This window comes from Anas acuta, chromosome 5, assembly GCF_963932015.1.
Source record: "Anas acuta chromosome 5, bAnaAcu1.1, whole genome shotgun sequence".
NCBI classification, from domain to species: Eukaryota; Metazoa; Chordata; class Aves; order Anseriformes; family Anatidae; genus Anas; species Anas acuta.
The window spans coordinates 11,951,523-11,972,355 of NC_088983.1; the positions used below are offsets into that span (position 1 = coordinate 11,951,523).

Here is a 20,833-nt window from a genome sequence, read left to right on the forward strand (position 1 = left end):
GAGTTCCCAACACTAAAATGGTATCATTTACTTTTGAAAGATTTCTTTTTAAAAAAAAAAATAAACTACCACATCCAGAATTTCTTGTTCAACCACAAAGCCTTTTCCTCCTAGAGATCAGTATAGTTCAGCAGCTGAATACCTCAATGTCAGGGATGCATATGCAAAATCGCCAGAATCTGGAACATACCGATATGTTGGAATAAAATTTCAGTCCCCAGTCTTGAATGGATGGGATCCTTTTTTCTGTAAGCATTATGTGGCTTGGAGATTTGTCAGAGTTGCACCAATGTGGGTCAAACTGCATGGTCAGGGCCTTTAAGGCTTCATCAGGAAAGTTACAATCTGAGGTTCAAAGCATTTCTACTATAATATGAAAATTAAACCATGCTGCACATTCTTAAAGTATTCAAAAAGGGGGTTAGTTTATTATCTGCAATTATCTTCTATACTGGTGTTTCTGGAGAGAATAAACATGGAAAGCTCCGTGTGTAGATCCTCCTGTCACAACTTTGCACTGATAACTCAGATGGCAATTTCAACTGTATGAAGTTCAACAATGCGAAGTGCCAGGTCCTGCACCTGGGGCGCAATAACCCCAAGCAGAGCTACAGGCTAGGAGAGGAATGGTTGGAAAGCTGCCTGGTGGAGAAGGACCTTGGAGTATTGGTTGATCGTTGGCTGAATATGAGCCAGCAGTGTGCTCAGGTGGCCAAGAAAGCCAACGGCATCCTGGCTTGTATCAGAAGCAGTGTGGCCAGCAGGGCTAGGGAGGTGATCGTCCCCCTGTACTCATCTCTGGTGAGGCCGCACCTTGAGTACTGTGTTCAGTTTTGGGCCCCTCGCTACAAGAAGGACATTGAGGTGCTTGAGCGAGTCCAGAGAAGGGCGACGAAGTTGGTGAGGGGGTCTGGAGAACAAGTCCTACGAGGAGCAGCTGAGGGAGCTGGGCTTGTTCAGCCTGGAGAAGAGGAGGCTCAGGAGCAACCTTATCGCTCTCTACAGATCACAGAATCACAGAATCACATAATTTCTAGGTTGGAAGAGACCTCAAGATCATCGAGTCCAACCTCTGACCTAACACTAACAGTCCCCACTAAACCATATCCCTAAGCTCTACATCTAAACGTCTTTTGAAGACTTCCAGGGATGGTGACTCCACCACCTCCCTGGGCAGCCCGTTCCAATGCCTCACAACCCTTTCAGTAAAGAAATTCTTCCTAACATCTAACCTAAAACTCCCCTGGCGTAACTTTAGCCCATTCCCCCTCGTCCTGTCACCAGGCACATGGGAGAACAGGCCAACCCCCACCTCGCTACAGCCTCCTTTAATGTACTTATACAGAGCAATAAGGTCACCCCTGAGCCTCCTCTTCTCTAGGCTGAACAAGCCCAGCTCCTTCAGCCGTTCCTCATAGGACTTGCTCTCCAGGCCCCTCACCAGCTTCGTCGCCCTTCTACCTCAAAGGAGGCTGTAGCGAGGTGGGGGTTGGTCTGTTCTCCCACGTGCCTGGTGACAGGACGAGGGGGAATGGGCTAAAGTTGTGCCAGGGGAGTTTTAGGTTGGATGTTAGGAAGAACTTCTTTACTGAAAGGGTTGTTAGACATTGGAATGGGCTGCCCAGGGAAGTGGTGGAATCACCGTCCCTGGAGGTCTTTAAAAGATGTTTAGATGTAGAGCTTAGTGATATGGTTTAGTGGAGGACTTGTTAGCGTTAGGTCAGAGGTTGGACTTGATGATCTTGAGGTCTCTTCCAACCTAGAAATTCTGTGATTCTGTGATTCTGTAATCTTTGAAGATCTTCATCCTTTTTTATGCCGCAAATGGATATTTTGTTTTGTTAACCTGATGAAGGATTCAATGCAATCTGCTAAGGGAATCAATGTATTCTGTAGACTCAAAGAGAAGGGACTGTTTATTTGTGCATTCTGACCTCCTGAATATTACAGCCAAAAATACTGCTCTTTCACATTTGCATTGAGCCCAATTCCTTGTATGTTTGATTAAAGTGTTACCTGCAAATGCAAACTTGTGAGCACAATTTATTCTCCAGCCTTCATTTTGAAAAACTCTGATTCCCTGAGCCCAGAATGACTAAAGTCTTGTTTGCTATGGCTTTGGATTGTCTGGTTTTCTAACAAGGCACAAGCTCCAACTGGAGCTTTTCCAGTAGCTGGGAAATTCATAACTGCTCACTATTAGTGGATTCTCTGAAGGCCTAGTAGGGTATGTTCATGCTGAAGCCTTTCATTTATTGGAAACAGTATTAAGGTCAGCCTATTTACCCATCCAACTATTTTCCTACATCTTGGTAGGAATGCAATTATGTTTGAGGTGTCTGCTTTTATCAGATATGGTGGGAATTGGTGATTGTGTCCAAAAATTATTTAAGAGGTAATATGCATGTGATCAGTCATGTAAGCAACACTTGACTATGTAAGTGTTGTTTCCCTAGGAAATCTGGCACCTGTACTGCCAGAGATATCTGAACCCCTGTGGATTTTTATTGTTCTATTCCTACTGTTCAGTAGAGAAGGAGAGATAGGAGAGGTTCATCTGATGTAAAACAGCATTCCTAGAGGATATTAGCAATTACCAATGGGCTAATTTCCTTCTGACATTCTGCCAGTTCCTGGGATTGCTTTTCATCATGGTGGTCTTTAAAAAAAAAAAAGTGCATACATACAACTGCCCTGCCAGATGAGAAATGAGAGTCAGTAAATTGTTTCATTTTTGTCATTTTTTCAAAGTCCTTTGTCATGTCATCAGCCAATAGGCAGGATGCAAGTGAGATATTGAGGCTCTATTTATCTTCACTTCTGTTTCCATTTGCTATATATGAAAATGATCCTAGATTTTGTTACAATAATACTTTTCATTCAGAAATTTGGACCTCCTCTGATGTAAGCCCCAAACATTTCCATTTCTATGTGCAATAAGTTAATGCCTATGTAATTATGAAGTGGTGCCAGCTTCTAACCACACTGTCTTACCTAGCCTAGTCCTTTGGAAATGTTTTGCTTGCAACAACTTCATATACTAAACATGTTTGTTTAATAAAAATGTTGTTATGATAACTATAAACAACATATTTGTGACATGACTAATGTTTTCATGAAGTTGCTTTCATTTTCACAGGTCACTGCTTCCTTTTCCAGCTTCACAAACAGTTTTCTCAATCATCTGGGCACCAAGTTGGTGCCTCAGCACTTGGATCTGTGTCCTATGATTTGATCTTCTTTTCAGAGTGTTCTCTCATTTGTCCCTGTCCATGTGCTGTTTTTCTGACACTTCTTTCTTCTTGTGCCACTGTATGACAGCTTTTCCCCATGACGTGCTGTTAAAAGAGGTGAGATATCCAGAAAAAAATGGAAAAAAGAAGTAGCTGACCAATAAGCTACCTAGAAAGTAAGTAATTTTTTTTTTCTTATTTAGTACGGGTGTATGTTTAGCTATGTTACAATCTACATTCATGGCTTTCTGTACAACACAGGGCGCATTTTGTAAATGAGCTTAAACACTATAAAATTGTAATTATTCATGAATTGTCTTTTATTGCTAATGACATACTAGCAGAGTTTGATATACCAGTTATAAGAATAAAGTTCATCTGAGGTAACAGAGTTTTTTCCTTTCTCAGGCATCCAGCCTGGATCTCAGCTATGAAGTAAGTACCTCTACCACATCTCATTACCAAAATAGCAACCTTCTTAATCCTTTGCTGTGAAGAACAAAGGTTTGATTTAGTCTCTGGAGCAGAAATAGGATCTTATTAATGCACTGGCAACTAAAGTGTTGTTATTTTTGTTAGAAAAGAGAGAAACAGGAATTTGCTGATATATGTTAGATTAAGGGCTTTTATTATTTTGAGATTAATCGGATTGTTAGTTAGGCCTTTTGAACAGCAGTTGAAAATCTACAAAATATCTTTTAATTTAGCATTCTGGATGAGTTCAGGAGCTGCTTCTTCAGCTTCTATTCTTTGCATCTGTTCTGAAAGAGTCACTTAGGATGCCAATTAAATGCTGTATTGCTTACTCTGCAAGTGGTGGAACTAGGAGGAAAGTTCTGCCACTCTTGACAAGAGTACTGGTCTTGCTGGGCTCCATTCACTTGCCATCCATTGGATCAGAGCTTAGACCCAAGGCACCAGTGAGATACCTGGTGCTTGGCTTTTGAGGATCAGAAGAGAACTGTGCATCAGCTGAGTGTCCATGCATGAAATCTTGTTTGAAATGTTAGACCTCTGATGGTGTTTATGGAGTCTCTTTCTTTTGAAAGATTTGCTGCCATGTAGTGTTGAGCTGCACTGGACTGTGGAATTTGGGATCCCTGTGGAGTAGGCTCTCTATGCCTCTGGCAGCTCTTCAGGATAAAGTTGAAATCAGGATTGCAGAGGAGCCAGAGGAATTCCACTTGGTGAATTAAATGTTCTTGAATTTGAGGACCTGGAAAAGGGTGAAGAAAAGATCTGGGTGAGCTCCCAAATTGGTATGAATGACTGGCATAGAAGGTATTGCTTAGAGCAAAAATAAATGCAGTGTAACTGATCCGCTGAGACCAGCAAACCATTTCTGGAAATGACTGGTGCTTGATAATTCTTAGTGATAGGCAAATGCCACACTCCAAAATACGTGTGGTCCATTGTGCAATTCTGTGTGGGTGTGGATCTTTGCAGGTTATTGGCCTATGCCCTTTGGCATAAAATGTGTTTGTCTAAGTCTTAGTATGTAGAACTTTGGGTGTTTATCTTCATGTGTATGAGAAAGGTTCAGGGTTAAGCGAGGAACTATCGCAGAAGCTGAGGTCAGCAGAAGTGTTCTGGCTAACTATTCCCAGGGCTGAGTAGTAGACCAGTAAGATGGCATTTTCAGTGAACCTCAGTTTGCTGCTTCTGTTCCTTATGGTTAGGATAAATCTCATGTTTGGTCTCCAGGAGATATGACAAAGATATGTGATGGAATCTGTAGGCTGAGACTTGTGGCTGGACTGTGTGCACTTTTATTTGTGTGCTGGATGAGATTTCTAGGCAATTGTGTGTTGTATTAATTGATATTTTATCCTGATTATTTATATCCCCAGAATGTTTTAAGTATCAACTTTTGATAAAACAGGAATGCTTCAAGTGCCAGTAGGATACAGGCCAAGCCTGTTCTCTGTTATACCACTGTAAAGCTGGAATAATTCTATTGACTTCTGAGTGGCAGTGGTAATACAGAAAGCAGAACTGGACCTGAGAGATGAAGCAGAGAGTGTGCGTGTGTGTGCGCCTTGGGCAGTGAAACAGCTGACTGAAAAAAACAGCTCATGCACTGCTCCCATTTTCCCTTGATGGTTTCCAGCTGTCCTCTTATCCCTGGCATACGAAATGACACTAATTAAGTTCAGCTTATAAAAATAAGTGGGAAGCAGTGTGCTTTACCCACCTTATAGTGCTGTACATAAACAATGTGCTACGTACAATAAACTGCAATTGCAGATGCTGAGCAACACTGCGGTTATTAAGCCGGGAGATGAGTAAAGAGAAAGTTCCTTTGGCAAAGCAGTCATAGGCAGGATGGCTTCTCAGACTGTACAATGGAAGAAGGTATGATCGCATGAAGGAAATCAATGTGTATTGCACCTGAAACACAACTGAGAGTATTACAGACGTCATTTTTTGTTCATGTTGGGTCTTTTAGTATTAAATGAAGCAGAAGAAAGGAAGGAGCTAAAGAAGAGAGTAAAAGAAGAAGGGAGCATTCTTATTTTGCCCAACCAGTAAGCATGTATTTGTAGGATAATAACATCTTGTTTGTTGTTGCTGTTTTGCATTTTTGCACACTTTTTCATTAGGGATTGTAGATGACTACCTCAGAGAATTTGGAAAATAAGTAAAATGTATTTGAAGAGTATGTAAACCTAGATTTTCCTCTGAGTGTGCTGTCACAATGTGAAATTGAATGAGTTATATTTTATGCTGCTGCAGCAAGACATGGACAGGTTGCTAGGAAAGTATTATCAGGAACTAGTTGAAATCAAGAGATGCAGAAGGAAACACATTATTCAAGGCATAGAAATCACTGTCTTAACTCCATTGCCAGTCCCAAAGGTTAGTAAGAGTTTGCTGAATTGGATGAATTGCTGCAGGTTCTGTCTAAAGTAAAGTGGAAACTGAAAATTCAAATTTAAGTGACTATTAGAGACTTAGTGGAAAAAGTTATGCAAAAGTTGGCTGCAGTTATGATGGAAGGTGCAAAGGAGAGGATGTTGCAAGGTTGGTGTTGCCTGACTAGAAGTGTTGTATAAACCTAGAGAAATTATCCATATGACTTTTAGAAAAAGTATAAACAGCAGTTACAAATAAGGACTCTTACAAATATGGACAACTATAATACTGGAAAACCAATGTTTGCTTACTAAGACATGATATTATTTGGTAAATGAATGGCCTTTTTGGGTCCAAGTTAGGTGAATTACAACAACAATAAAGTTACATTATGACTGGAAACTCTTTTTTCCTGGATGTGTGTAGACAGTGGAGGAGAAAACAGAAAAAAGTAAAAAACTTCTTTGGAAAGGGGAGTAGGGGTGGGAACTCTTGTGTTGTACGAATGTACTGTTTTACCATTAAGTTTGGGTGCAAACAGATCAGAAGTGCTGCAGTTTTTCAAGTGGGTAGTTTCCACTTAATCTAGTGCATTAACGTCACTAGCCACTGGGTGGAGGTGGCAGACAAACTTCCTATTAGGTGTTTTACTATAAAAAGAATGGGTGAGAAAGTAGCCCAAGATCTAGAAAACTAACTAAGAGACATGGTGGAACTGCATGTCAGGCTGGGTCTGGCAGTTGAAGTGGACAAGTTTCAGAAGTAAAGCAGTTTTTAGTTCTCATTTGGCTTTGTACTTTAGAAAGATAAAACAAAAGATTTGTAGGCATTGTAGAAAAAACATTTCTATCAAAGCACCTGATGTTTAGCTCTAGGAAATTTGATGCTGCAGCTGTAGGAAATATCATGCATCAGCTGATGGCCATGACCTTAACCTTTCAGGTTCAATACTGAATTTAAATCTATCTTATCAGCTCAGAAATATCTTGTGAGATCCTGGATTTCCTTGACAACATAGATAAACTCTGTCATCTTACAGAGTCTGGGAAATTAAATTAGCAAGAGGATTTTGGCCTGTCATATTTCGTTTTAATTTTTCATGTGGAGGCAAATCCTGAAGGAACATGTCCCTTAGCAGGAGGGCACTTAACCTTTTTAGTGGAGCTGGACTTAGTGTGAAGTTGGGGAAGCCTCTCTGAGGAAGAAGGAGTAATCATATCAAGAAACCAAAGCAAACTGCCATGCTCTGACTTGCTCTTCAAACTAGTGAACAAGGCCAGCCTTTTACTGGACTGTAAGAATATTACACAAGACTTATCCTGCATTTCTACTACTAAGTACTTGAGTCACTGAAGGTATGTCTACTCAGGGTTTGGCAGCCAGATATGAACTCGCTCTGTCCACGCTCCAAACTGGCTGGGTGAAAGTTGGCTCTAAATACGAAGCTGTGTAGCCATGATTAGCATGTGGCTGAGCCTGAACTAACAAGTCCTGCTGGGAAGCAGAATATACTAGCTTGGGATCAGCATTACAGGGTTGTAATTACATGACTTTAGGATTAGAGTTAGCTTCTATCTGGGTATCTTGGAGCACTTACAGAGGGAACTGGCATCTGCTTGCAATCTCCCATGGAAGTGTACCCTGAATATGTTAGAAGAGTTAGCCAAACATGGTGACCTGGAAAAATAGTTCCCAAAACACTGCCCATTTTATTAAAAACAACAACAAACAACAACAAACACAAAAAACCTTCAGTAAAAATCTAGTGCCAAACTCCAGCTTTAACAAACTATCTGTTTTCAGCTGCCTTCTGTTGGGTCTGAAGCTTGAAGTATGTTAATGTTAGAGGGAAAGACTTATAACTGTACTTGCTACTCAAACTGTATCTGAATGGAAACCCAGCTGGTCAGTGGGAAGGACTGTGCAACCATGACAAGTGAACACCTTGAAGTAATAGCTGCCTGAATGGTATGTCACTCCAGTACAGACCATCACACAAGCAACTTGCTTCCTTGCTTAGAATGAATAGAAAGTGCTAATGGATGGCAGCTTATTTAACTGGTGTCCTAGACTCTTGGGTCACTTAGGTACTTCTGCAAGATGTGTCTCTTTCAAATTACTTTCTGTATTTCATTTCCATGTCTGTTATTTTCAGAAAAAGAAACTTTGGCTATTTAAAAAGAACTATGGCTATTTAAACAATTATTTTGTCCTTAGCCCCAGGAGTCCATTAATTGACATGTTCTTGAACCAAATTAAAACAATGTATTCTGTGTGATATAAAACTATTCTTAACTAAGGCAATGGCTCACTATACAGTCATTAGATTAATACCAACTATTATCATCCAGGATGCTCATCTGGTTTTACTGAGTTTTGTTAACAAAATGGAAATGTATGATTAAAGTCATCCTGTCTGTCCCTCTAAAGTTGTGCCTGTGAATGAGTCACTGCTTTACAAATGGGTGTTGCCAGACGTTGATATTGAATGCGGCTCCAGCTCTCAGAGCTCTGGGTCCAAAACTGCATTCTTGGAGTCCATACTGGAACACAGAAGTTCCTATTGAAATCTGTGGGAATTCTGCATGGCCAAAGCCCAGCTACCTTTATGGCTGGCTGTGGCAGCTCAGAGAGGGATGTAACTCTATGCAGTAGGCACTTAACAGCTTGGGGACTTGATACAAGTTTTATGCATCTCTTCACTTAGTCACTTGAAACCCATGATGGAATTGAGGTTACCAAATTCCACTTAAACTTTGTTTATTTGAGGTCATTTTTGTGCTCTCTGCTGTCTCTGGACGTGACACTTTCTGCTCCACTGGTGAAACTGCAGCTGTGGTTTCCATGCTCACTGGGCACAAGAACTATTTGTACGAGCCCCGGTGTGTCAGTCAGCTTGCCTGCTGTGCCTGCTGCAGTGGCCTTGGATAGCTACACGAATGGTGGAATGTGCTTCAGCATTTTGGCAGATATACAGCTGTTTGCATACCTCAGAGTAAATAGTTCCCAAAGATGTTTGGGTGGAGTTGCTCTCAGAAAGCTGTGTCTTATGGGCAAGGTTGACCCAACAGTTAATTTGCTTCACATACTAGATAGGGTTTGAATAGCCCTGGCCTTGGGGAATTTCACATCTGGATTCAAACTCTTTATGGCTACTGTCCCCTAATCTGTGCCATGGGCTGTTCCCAAGTCATAGCTCTGTACTTTTCCAAGCTTTGTTTTTCATGTAGTCCCCTCAGGGCCATTTGTAAAAGTAGGAGGGCCAGACTGGTAGTTGTAATAAAGAGAAGCATCATCACTGACGTCAATGAGGCTCTGCCACTTCACATTTGCAGGGATCAGGCCCGTCTACCAGTAGGACAGTCTGCTGGGGGGGGGGGAGGGGGGGGAGGGGGGAGGGGAGGCAGCCTGAGAAGTGTTGGGTTTGCACTTTGCAAAGTGACAAACAGAGTCTGAGTGCGGTAGCCAGACGCATTTATAGAACAGGCTGTTGGAGAGACAGCTCTGTGTGGAGACTTCAGTCTTGATTTACTCCTGGTCATTGTCCTGATATTCCATGTCTTTAAGACATTTTTTTAAAAAAAAACTTAATATATGGACTTCTGTGAAGATAATTGACTGAGACCCTTTCCATGGTTTCTGGGTGGTCTCATGTGTCATGGGAGGCTGCTTGTGACATAGCTGCTTTTGTGCAGTTGGGTAAGGCAGTAGTGGAGAATCCAAGGCTGGTTGCTCTCTGATACCAAATGTATGGCTGCACATACTTTTGAAGGAGAAGGACCTCACCAAGACAGTTAATGCTTCCAAGTACTTTACCTATCTGAAGATATTTAAAATATTTTTGAAAATTTAAGGGAATAAACCTGAATTAAAAGAAAGGGTAATCAAAAGCTCTGAGTAAAGCAGAAGAAAGCCAGGGTTTTCTCATGGGTAAAGTGGAGAAGGGGGAAAAGGCCACTTAGTAGTAACACACCCATTCTGAGATCCACTAGTACTGTTCTCAGAGCTTTGCTTGTCTGGTGCATTTCTCCTGTGTTCATCTTAATTGCCTCTCCAGAAATCAGCAATTGGGAACACATAAGAAGTAATACTCTTTGCCAGGTAAATGGGAACAATAGTGGAATGGGAAAGAATGAATCACTGCCATTAAAAAGAAAACTAGTGTTGCTCTCATCATCGACACAATGCAGTGTCTATTCTCAAATGTCAGGGCTAATAACTCACCATTTACAAATTAGATTTAACCCCCTCCCACACAAACCCACATAGTCCTTGCTAGCCTTCAAGCTTAGGTCATAGCTGCCTTTCTCAGAAGGCCACCAATAAAACCTTCAAAATATATCTTCACCAGACAGTCTGGCTGCTTTCAAGATTGAATACTCCTCCTCTTTTGCCTTTGGATGCTGTTTTGGTTACAGCTACATCACTGAAAAATGTGGAAATATCTTTGAAAGCCCATCTAAGGTCCTAATTATCCTTAATGTAACAGAACCATTATCTACAGATGAAATAAATAATACAAGTAAGAAAAATTCCAAAGTTTTGGTTACCTCAATAAATTCCTAAATGTGAAGGAACTCATAGAGCTCTATCCAACGCAACCAGAAATTATTAATGCAGGTGGGAATATCAAAAGCTTGAGTGTTTCAGCTGGAACCTTACAACATCTTCTACTGAGATGAGGTTTTTCATCCTGTGTTCTGATAGACTGTAACTGTAGCTGCCCAGAAAAGATGTAACAAGGATGCCAGTTTCCTAGATAAGCATCATGTAGGTGTACAACCTGAGATGTTGTTAATTTCAGATGCTCATTGGGTTATTAATAGACTCCTTACTTTGGAAGTAATGGGCTTGTTTGAATTCCTGGTCCTGACATATGAGAAACATTCAGGATACGTTTTTCAATCAGAATAGCTTTTAAAGTGAAGCTGAGACAGATAACTGGAAAAAAAGAAAACAGAAACAAATTTGAGACTGAATAGTAAAGTCCATTTAACAGATTCTGCTTGCCCAGTCCAACACATGCAGTTTTTTTTTATTAATTAATCAATCATTCTCTCTTTCCATGCAGATTGAAAATTCTTCAAAGTGGGGTACATGCAGTTCTTAGCACAGCTGCTTGCTGGGGGTGTGTGCTCTGTGTGGGGGATCTATCAGCAGCCTGACTACCTCTGTGTGATCTTGGGTAAAGCCTGGATAAAAATCAAAGGCCAGCTTGTTCTGTTTTACCAAATGTGTTGCCTGGGGCCTGCTAATTAATAGAATGTCTAGGAATGTCATACATCTATTGAAAAAAAGTGTCACTTGAAAATTGCCATTGTTTTAATTGAATGTTGTCATTTTCACATAGTGACTGATATCTCAGCGTACCAGCCTTTTTGAAAGAGCAAACTGGAACATGGGAAAACAGGCCACTCATAGGGAAACACTGTCTGTTTTTAAGTTATTTTTTAACGTAGGTCTCACAGAGCATAAATGCTCCCACATGTTGACTGGGGGGCCTTATCCTGAAATCCAAACGAGTGTTCCATTCTTTTGAGTTATTCCATCAAATGTTAGTGCCTGAGGCCTACTGTAAACAGGGGTTGCAGAATTGGCCTGATTTTGACCTAGCAATAGAGCATAACTCTGTGAACATTTGTTGGAGATACGGCACTTAGTAACATGGGCAGAGCAGCTGAAACTCAGAGGTTGTGCATGGTGGTAGGCATGCAGGATTGTCTACCAGTAAGTGTTTGCAGGATTGGACAGTAGGTGGTCCTACTTTATTTGCTGTTTTAACAGAAGTCTGGTACTTGTTATTGAGTGAGTTAGTTCCTCTGGGAAAGGTGGGTGTAACTTGTCAGGACATGAAGGATAACTAACCTCAGACATTTGGGAAGTTGTGTGTGTGTGTGTTTTGATGCATATGATTGTGTTATGTAAAATAGTGAGGCTCACCCCCTTCTCTGCCTGATCGTGCCCTCTTGTGGGTTTCTGTGCAGTTCCTTTGAAGGAGAAGGGTAGCTCATATGATGAGGTGAGAAAGAAGATGAATGGAAATAGAAACCAGGAGGAATCAGATCTTCAGCTGAATAGCTTTAAGGGCTTCTAGCATTCACATATGTTTTGGCCTGTGTCACTGGGACCATACAGGAAAAAGGAACATTATTTAAAGGCTAGACCTTGATTTTTAGGGAATGCTTTGGCTAGGATTTAATTGTGCATAATACGAGATATTTTATATTATACCTCACTGTAAGAATTCTTCAAATGCATCTCCTTGCTGTTAGAAGAAACTAAAATACTTCTTTTCCTTCTGTCTGTAGTTCTTGGATTGGCAGACAGTTCTCCTACATTTTGTTTCTATCAGTGTGTTATAGCAAAGGTGCATGTTTTGGGTCATGGGTATCATTTGAAGGTTTCTTATCTTGAAAACTGTTTACCCAGTCAGCAAACAGGTCATTTGATGCTAGGTTTTCTGGGAACCCAGCAAACATGATGGCATTTTGGAGGTGGAAGGAAACAATGGATAATGAGGGGGAATATTTTTTCATCTGTCAAATACAGCCATAGTATCTCTGCAACACTGTACTTTAAGTGCAGTATGCTGGTTTTCGCTTTTGGGAGAGTTCTGAAAGAGTTTTGTGCACTACAGTCTGATTGACAAAGAGTTTTTCTGTCCTCACATGACCTTCTTTTAATTTAAAAAAAATTCAATAAAAGTTCAGCCACACAGCAAGGGATGAATTTAAAGACTGCACACCATGTGACAATGGTAGAACTTTCATAATAGCTGTCATATTTGTTGGTTTAAAAATCAACTTCATTGTCATAGTTAATAGTTTGCAGCTGCTGCAGAACACAGGCAAATTGCTATGTATGTGTCAGTCTTAAATGCAAGTAAGATCCACTGACTAGGACAACTGGGTTAGTTTTTCCTATCTATTGGTAGTATTGCTGATCATCATCTCTACGCGATGAGAGGAATTCATTGCCACATTTCAGCACTGCTGAGCTGGCTATGTGATCTTGCAAGTAAAATAAACTTGTTTTCAGTGGTCTGCCAAAGTATACTCCATGACATCCCATTAAAAAGGCTTCCAGGGTTATGTATAAGTAGGTGAAGTCCCTCTGCAAATCTGTAGGATATCATCAGCATTGATTTAATCAATGAAAGTAAGTTACATGAAAGGTGTTAAAGAAACAGAATTTATCACCTAATGTGATGCTCAGGGGTAAAAGAAGCCATTCTGGAAGATCACCAGGTAAACTCTCTGCCAACAGATAGCTTGTGAAAAGTATTTTTAATTTGCACCAAGTCCATATCAAATGGAAATGGGAAGTTAGATGGAACAAATCCTCTCCAACATGCTTATGAAGGCGATTAAGCTCAGAAAGGCCCAGTGGTCAAAGTGTAGCAGCGGGCTGAGAGCAAGCAGGGGAGTATGTGAAGGGCCTGCTAATTATCCTGAACTGGAGGGCAATTCAAAGCATCCCTGAGGTATTTTAAATTGTGACAACTGCAAGGAATTATGTCTGAAGTGGTATGTTGTGCTGTTAGTCTGGCTAATTATAGTCTTAGATTTAGGGAAATTCTACCTTTTTTTTTTTTCTTTTTTTTTTCCCTCTCCTTTTACTGTATCTGCTGTTAGAGCAAAAGTGAGCTTAAACTGTGGGCCTAAGTTGTAGACTGAAATTTGAGGGACATTCTTTTTGAGCTATCTCAGAAAGGCTGCAGTTATTAAAAGTAGGGCATCCAGAACATTAGGAACCTGTCACTGTGTGGAGAAGTCATGGAGTTCAACAAGTGCAAGTCAGGAAATCTAAGATAATGTGTTCTGTTGGCTGAAGCTCAAGTTTTTCTATCAGGAAGTAAATAGTAGAGGAGTGAGAAGGTTTAATGAGTAAGTATACAAGATGACGGTGCTTTTAATCCTGAAGTCAAAGACTCAGAACCCAAAGGGAGGGAGGAAGTCCCCAGGGAAGGGTAGATGCATGTACATACACATGCATGCACACACACAAACACTCCTGCACTGGATTACTGGTCACCACTACTTCACTTAGGTGAAGTTTTTGATGTGTTTTCTGGGACAGAACTTGACCCTCAGGTCTCATTTACAATTCAGAGTAATTCAGCTTGGCATTTCTGTGAACATTGTATAATTACAATATTTTCATCTCTTGTTATCCTTTCAAGCTTGGTTAATGTGTCATTGTGCTAGTTTGCTTTATTCACATAGAGACCATGACTAGCACTTAAGTCTAAAGTGAATGTATGAGATCTCTAGTTAATTTGTGCTTTCTTTCTCCCCGTCTTCTGTCTTTCCTTCTTTTTGGATGTTGTTTTGATTTAGAAATGAATGGAAGTGTATACCAGAAGATGAATGCAACCTTCAAAACACCTCGTTCAGCTTTGTAGAGGGCTCTGGGAGAGTAGTTCTGTGGAGTCTGGAAATGTTTAAAAATAGGTACCTCCCCCATTCCTTAACTGTATTCTTCTTCCTCTTGATGGTGTTTCCTAGCCCCAAGGAGGGCCATCTGGACTGAGCCCAGGTGATTCAGGAGCTATTTCACAATTGGATCAAATGTCCTTTCCTCAGCAAGAGAGAGAGAAGGAAGAGAGAGATACTCCTCCTATTAGAATAGTTGGGACAGATATCTGGATGATAACAGTTGTATATATGTTGGAACTAACCCTTTTGTCATAGAGCTGTCCATATTTTCGTGCCTCTTGGGATAGGGTATCTTACAGGTGTTTGACCAATAGTTCTCTACATCTGACATCCATGATTGTTTCCTGAAGATTGCTGACAATGAAACATGTTGTTTTCCTCTATTGGAAGGCATTCTTTTCTAAAGGAGATTTTGCTATCTGAGCCTACAATAGCAATAGAACTATGTGATTAGAGATGGGGTGGAATTTGTCTAACTACATATAAGTGCATATGAAATGTGAAAGTCTGCAGTTATGGAAGTTACTGAGCAACCTTCTATGATAAGAGGGTATGCATTCCATATGGTCAATGGATTGCAGGTACCAACTTGTCCTAAAGCAGATGTCTAAAATGTCAAATAGACTCTGTCATAACAGTGCTGGTATAGTTTTATTGACTAGACAGGAGATGAGAAAAGATGAGAGCCCCAACATTCTTTGCCTTGTTATCTCACAGTGGTGGGGCATTTTACAGAGGTGCTCTTTTGTATTTCATCTTCCTTCTCAGGTTGCCTTTCTCCTCTCCACTAAATATTGACAGGACTTTTCAGAACAGACGTGAATTGTATCTGTTTGTTGAATATAATTTTTGATGTTTCTCATTGGAGCTTTGCTTGGGACACCACACAATCTGCTGAAATTTTGGAACTCCAGGAGAAAAACAGAACATTTCCAACAGCAAAGGTCTCTTGAAGTTGTTGAAAGAAGACTAGAACAGTGGCTCTTCTTGCACTTTCTTTTCTTAAGGTATTTTTCTTCCCATCTGATTTCCAAAGAGGAGTCAGATTTTCATTTCATGTTGTCCCACCCCTGTGGCATTTTTGACATTGGACAGAAAAGAGAAGCCTTGAGTTGAAAAGGTGTCATCAAAACAATGACTAGATATACTTGGAAGAAAGGTTTATTATTTGGCTTGCTGCGCCGAGAGCTGCTAATTGTCAAGCAATTATGACCAGACATAATTTTTTTCAGTGTTTAAAGCTGCCTCTTGGGTTTAATATCTGACTGAAAACAAAAGGTGGAAAAATTTGAAGAGTTTGGAAAAGGCCAAGAGATGTATAAATATTTCCTCAGGGCATCTTTTGCTACCTTGAATTTAAGGCCAAAAGTTTGGCTACCACTGCCTCCTTAGAAAGCATTCTTGGCTCCAATGGTCTGATACATCTTTTCTCTCCTTGCTTCTCAAATAATCAAATCATAAAAGTAGTTTGGGAAATCCATTTTGCATCTGTATCCCCTGTGATCTTTGAATGCTTCAGGAGTCAAAACTCCACATGGATTTGTCACAGCTGAGGGCTGTGTGTTTGACTCAAAAAACCCTTTGCACACAAATTAGAGGGCAACCAGTGCAAAACAATGTGGTTATAATGCATTAACTAAGCAGGAAGCATGGCGATCAGCCTATGCTGTGTCAGGAAACAATTTGTCTGTGGAAATGGCATGGCACGGTGCTGGGGAAGACAATGCTGCAAGCAATGTTCAGTAGGCTGGCTGCTCAAGAAGGTCCTACAGGGGCACTGTCAGTAAATCAATAGGCTTGATTTATCACTGTATTATATTAATTCTACTCCAGGGTGACTTCATTCAAGTCAGTGAATTTGTCCTAGGGTAAAACTGGAGAAAAACAGTGCCTCATCTCTCTTGCTTTTTGCATGTATTACTTCCACAGAGCCACAATGATACTTTCAGTTCTGCCCTCTTCAGGACCTGGCTGTGACAAGGTGGGAGCTGGAGGCCTTTTAGGGTCCCTTGGAGGAGATGGGGTATAATCTTGGTACTGGAAGAAGTTTCTGAACCCTAGATTTGCCAGCTCATCTTTAAAAATAATTCCTGATGAAGTTACATGAATCTTACATTGTGGTTATTGGGAAACAAGGCACTTGGAAAATAGGATTTACTGTTGCGATGGAACACCAGAGGCTGTCACACCACTAAACTGAGAATAAACAGAGAAGAAAGCCTGCATGAGAATGCCATGAAAGTGGCTATAAATGAGGGAGGGAGTAAACTCTTGCCTCAAAACAAAGAGTTTGGCATTTGCCTGTAACAACATGCAGGTGCTTTGCCAGCATGAATAGGATTGAGAACTGGAAATCTACATCTCCATGTTCGTCTTTCAGCAGGCTTCCAAGCATACTCATTTTCATTCAAAATCACTACCAAGCTGTTTATGATAGATCTGTGCCAACTGCACTGTTTTATGTAGCCATCTAAGCCAAATCATTGTGACCTGATGTGACTCAGTTTTTTAAAAGGGTGCGCCTTCAGAATTCTCATTTTCTTCAGTTCAAAGTGAAACACTGGGAAAAGTATTGGAATGGATTTGAAAACAGTGCAGCATTTTTATGCAGAGGCAAAAGTGCTATTCAGGCAGATACTAGAAGAAAATATGTCTCGGGTGTGTTTTTCAAAATGGGTCTGAAATATTCACTGGAAAAATATCAGGAATCTTTGACTTAAATAAACTAGTTCATGTGCTCTGATTTAGCCTATATCTTGGTCTTGGGAACTGAAAAAAAGAGGTTCTAGGGGTTCTGTTCCTGAAATGTCAGTTTGTTTTTTGTTATCTGTATATACCTTTATTGAAAGGGTATGTGGACTTTGCTTTTTTCCTCTTCTTTTTTTTTTTTTTTTTTTTTTTTACTCTCCACCTTTCTCTTTCTTCTTCATATTTCTCTGAATATGAATCTTATATCTTTATGTGAATTTAAAGCCTATTAAAGCTATGCAGAATCAAGTGGAAAACACTCCTTTTTTTTTTTTTTTTTTTTAAGTTGAATATACCATTTTAGAATATCCCTTATTTATGTATTTAGTGGTTTAGATATGTTATCATGCATAGGTAATGGGTGACTATGCATTTAATTCTTTCTTCCTCAAATACTGCTAAACAGATCAACATGAAATTTTAATCAGGTTCTTCAAATTGAAGTCACATGATTTCAGGCTCATAAATCCTTTTGACCAGTGTAAGATGTTTTGATACTTAGTTGAAGTTTGTTGCTGTCTTTCTCTTCAGCACCTCTACCTACATTTAGCTTCTGTGATTGAGCTGAATATTTTGGCATTGTCTGAACCTGTAACCAACTTGTAACCAGGAGCTGGTCTTATGTGCAACAAAACTTACCAGTGGTACTGTGTTGATTGTTTTTCAAAGATTTGTACTACAACAGATACCAATAAAAATGGATGTATTTATTTTCCCCCCATGCCAGTATAGGATTATTTTTTTAATATAGTAGTTGATAAGATACTTCCTCCCGATGAAATTAGAGTCAGTGGCATAATTGATGAAATAAGGAGGAGAAGATTACCCAAAATAACCTTTTAGCATGAGTCTTTATTTGAATGGGAAAAGATTTTTTTGAATGTACTTGTTCCAGATAGTATCTACATTTCTTAGAAATGTGCAGGGCTTTTTGTGGGAAACCCCCAAACTATTTTTGTGTGGCTTTGGCCAAAAATATTTGGTTTTCTCTTACCAAATTTCAAAAAGGTTGAATAGTTGGCTTTTCTGAAGGAAAGGCAATACTTTCCATACAGAAAAGTTCCCATTTTCTTTCTAGCTCTGCTTTTTCACATTTCTGACAAGGAAAAGAGTAGAAATGCACCTGGAAGTATAATTATTGTATTACAAAGTTTGAAAGTAAAAATAAGACTTACAATTTTAAAGTTTTTGCTTGTTGTAGCACCAATCAGTGCCAATGTATTAGGCTCACACTTTGTCTTAAATGCAAGCATATATTAGTATTTCTGCCACTGCATCATAGCAAATGCCTTTATGGCTTATTTCTGAATGATACCTGTTACTGAAGCATAGAAGCTGTGGTTGCCTAAAAAGATCTGTACTGTTGCCAAAAGGGAGCAGTTGCCCTTATGATAATGTTTCCTACAGCATTCTCCTGGAGAACCTGTCTGCTCCTGGCTTGGATGGATGTATTCTTCATTGGGTAAAAAGCCTGGATGGATAGCTGGGCCCAAAGGGCCATTGTGAATGGAGTTAAATCCAACTGGCAGCTGGTTCCAAGCGGTATTCCCCAGGACTCAGTAATGGAAACAAGTTTGTTTAATATTTTTTAATCAATGATCTTAATGAGGGAATCATGTGCACCCTCAGTTAGGTTGCAAATGACATGAAGTTGGGTGGGAGTGTTGATCTCTTCAAGGGTAGGGTCACTATGCAGAGTGATCTGGATAGCCTAGGTAGGCTGCATCCCGTTGTATGGCATTCAACAAGGTTAAATAGCTACACTGGAGCCTTAACAACCCCATTCAGTGATATAGGTTGGAGGAAGGATGTCAGGAAAGTTGCCTAGCAGAAAAGGACCTGGGAGTGTTGGTTGACAGCTGTTTGAACATTAGCCAGCAGTGTGTTCAGGTGGCCAAGAAGGCCAATGGCATCCTGGTTTTCATCAGAAATAGTGTGGCCAGCAGGACTAAGGAAGTGATTGTCCCTGTGTACTCAGATCTGGTGAGGCTGCACCTTGTGTCCTATGTTCACTTTTGGGTCCCTCAGTATAAAAAAAGATAATGAATTGTTGGAACACATTCAGAGAAGAGCAGCAAAGCCGGTGAAATGACTAGAAAACAAGACATGAGGATTGGCTGAGAGAAATGGTATTGTTTAGTCTGGAGAAAAGGAGGCTGAGGGAAACCTCAATGCTCTGTACTGCTTCCTGAAGCCAGTCAGGGACCGGTCTCTTTTCTCAGGTGACAAGTACTAGGACACGTGGAAGTTGCACCAGAGGATGGTTAGATTAGATGTCAGGAAGTATTTCTTCATGGAAAGCGTGGTTGGGACAGGCTCCTGAGTAGTGGAGTGCAGTGCAGTAGCGGAGTTACCTTCCCTGGAGACATTTAAGAGCCATATGGATGAGGCTCTTAGGAACATGGTTTAGTGGTGGACCTGGTAGTGTTAGGTGATGGCTGGACTTGATGATCTTAAGGGTAATTTCCAAATTAAACAATTCTATGATTCTACCGTAAGCAGAGACCTGTAGTGTGGTGGAAACTGGACAAGGGAACACTGGTCTGATTCCCTTCCAAGACCTCAAAACCAAGGTCCAGGTTCATTTACCCTATAGAAACTTAAGATTTTCAAGATTGAAACAAGCCTAAACAGCAGCCTATACCAACTACGGATAAGTAAGGAAGGGCCTTTACGTGTTTACATCCATATTTATTTTCAGGTGCATAAAATGCTTACATCACAATTCTCTGAAAATTTTGCTAAACAGATCAAACCACAATAAGCAGCTGTCAGAAAATGACAAGCCCAGTTAAAGGAACCAGCTGTAAATCAACCTAAAAAAACACTCAGTAGATTATTTTGCTGGAAAATGCAGTTGGGATGATGGCAGAGAGGGATGTAAGAGACTTGAAAATGTTAAAATGTTTTTGTCTGAATATTTTCTTGAACAAAATGTTTTTTATTCCATTGAAAAGAATGGTTTTTTTTTTTTTTTTTTTTTTTTACAGATGTATCTACATTTAATAACTCAGTCTTAAAGAGGATTAAAAATCATATGAAAGTAAGTATTTTGATGCATAAAATGTCCAAGTAGTAACAGTGTTTTATTTGCATTACTTTTTTTTTTCATTACAGTAGGATAAACAAAAAAAAAAAATCACTTTCATTCAATTTGGAATATTTCTTTAATTTTTTTAGTCCAGTAAATAAAGTGAAAAACTAATTATTCCATCAGGCCTAACAGCGAAGTTTTCACAGGGAAAAAAAGGCTGGAACTTTCTACCAAGTACAAACAAATTCTTGTTCATTTAAATTAGAATAAACTTTAGTGAGTAAGTTCAAGTTGATACATAGAAAAAAAGAACTGAGACTGCCTTCTGACTTTCTCCTGACTGATATATATGTCTTAGGAAGTGTGACTCTCCCTTCACACATATATTCCAGTTGACATAGTATGAACCTTAGATCCTGAACCTGTCAGGATCACATCACACAAGAACAAAAGTTTTAATAATGTAATGAATTTAATATTAAATTTTATTACTGAAAGATCTGCCAGAAACTATGTCGTGCATT

General features: G+C 39.9%; 1 long non-coding RNA gene across 9 annotated transcripts in view; it reads left to right on the forward strand.

Moving 5' to 3' along the window:
• The window catches only part of LOC137856885 (uncharacterized), a 211,287-nt gene that overhangs the window by 96,039 nt on the left and 94,415 nt on the right, over positions 1-20,833 (forward strand). For all 9 annotated transcript variants that reach the window (XR_011096843.1, XR_011096849.1, XR_011096847.1 and 6 more), the window contains 3 exons: positions 3,322-3,409; positions 3,642-3,668; positions 20,266-20,318. This is a non-coding gene — a long non-coding RNA (uncharacterized lncRNA). The remainder of the gene's footprint in view (positions 1-3,321; positions 3,410-3,641; positions 3,669-20,265; positions 20,319-20,833) is intronic.